Source organism: Chinchilla lanigera, unplaced genomic scaffold (genome assembly GCF_000276665.1).
Source record: "Chinchilla lanigera isolate Chin_1 unplaced genomic scaffold, ChiLan1.0 scaffold00051, whole genome shotgun sequence".
Classification (NCBI taxonomy): domain Eukaryota; kingdom Metazoa; phylum Chordata; class Mammalia; order Rodentia; family Chinchillidae; genus Chinchilla; species Chinchilla lanigera.
Window position 1 is genome coordinate 3,381,054 of NW_004955452.1, and position 1,725 is coordinate 3,382,778.

Genomic DNA, 1,725 nt, shown 5'->3' on the forward strand with positions numbered 1-1,725 from the left:
GTCATTGCTAACCCCCATGTAGCTCGCCTCTTCCTGGAGCTGGGGAAGATCGGGTTAAGCCACCGTCCAGGTCATAACACAGGGAGGAGGCGCACAGCAGGCCACGAAGATCAGAGCGCGGCCAGCCTGGCAGCAGCAGAGTGCGGGGGTGAGGCGGAGGCCAGCTCCACAGGCTCCCAGGCCCTGCGGACAGCAGCGGGGAACACGGGCTTGTAAATGCCAGGGGTAGAGCAGGGGATGATCAGATCTGCAGTTCTGAAAAGCTGATTCCAATCTGTAGCCACCACAGAGGGGCGACCAGGTGGACACAGGAAGACCCTTTGGGAGGGTGTTGACACCTGTCCATGCACACAATCTGTTGCCTTATTCATGCTTTTCCGTGTCCTTTTGTGAATGTAGATTTGTACCTTAGATAGATGTGTGGGCTCAAGCTGACTTGATCTCTTGCTGTTTAATCTGACTGATCTCCTTTGTAAACAGTAAGGTTATTGAGGGTAAAGGATTTTTTTCCCCTTCTGCTCTAAATCCCTATGACACGGAACACAAGGGATGTTTAGAACATGACTATGTGTCACCTTTAAAAGTTTACCCCAGAGGCTGGGCATGGTGGTGCACGCCTGTAATCCCAGCACTCAGGAGGCTGAGGCAGGAGGATTGTTGGGAGTTCGAGACCAGCCTGGGCTACAAAGTGAGCTGAAGTCCAGTCTGAACTGCATAGCGAGACCCTGTCTCAAAAAGACCAAAAAAAAAAAAAAAAAGAGTTCACCCCAAAGTAGCCTTTATTAGCATTATTTTTGTTTGTTTGTTTTTGAGATGAGGTCTAGCTATGTAGTTTGGGCTAGGCTTGAACTCGCTATGTAGCCCAAACTGGCCTCAAACCTTCAGTGATCTACGTGCCTCAGCCTCTCAAGTGCTGGGTGCATATGCCACCCCACCCCCTTTATTGACATTCTTAAATTAATAATGGTTGCTGTTTTGCTCTGCTTTTGCTGTCTAACTAAACCTTGGATGAAGGCTTAGATAATGCAGTGAAAAATCTAGATGTCCAAGCTCTTCCTGTTCAGTGTGGTCCGTGGAGCACCAGCAGCATTGGTGTCACCTAGAAACTTGTTAGAAAGGAAAACCTCAGCCCCACCCCAGGCCCAGTGAGTCAGAATCTGCACTTCAGCACCATCCCCCAGGGGCTCGCCGCCCCATTAAAGGTGAAGGAACACCTGGGTTTCTAAGCAGCTTCCCTCTGCACCTCTGCAGGAACATGCACACCTCGGAGATGGCCTCCCATCCCAGCTGGCACTGGAGTCTGTACCTACCGTTCCTCTCCCTGCCAGGCCGGAAATTCCTGGAAGGCAGGGACTGAACCCTATGCATGGCTCTGGATCTCTCCCAGTGTAATCAGGCTCCTCAACAAGAAGCAGAAGCCCTGGGTTTCCATCCTGTTTGGGCCTCAGGAGCTGCAGGTGTTGGGCCGTCCCTGAGGGACTCTCCAGCCTTTCCACAGCGGCCCCCCAGGCTACCCATTGAAAAGCTGAAGATGGTGGCGGTTTCTGCCCACAGGCTGTTTCTGGCTTTCTATTCGGGAGACAGGCACGTGACAGACGCAAGGGAGGAGACGTAAGCAGGTCCAGAGGGGATGATGCCCGGTGGGGAGAAGGAACTTGGGCTGTTGTTACCCCAACAGATCACCCTGTGTGCGAACCAAGGCCGATGGAAACCCAGTGACCTCTG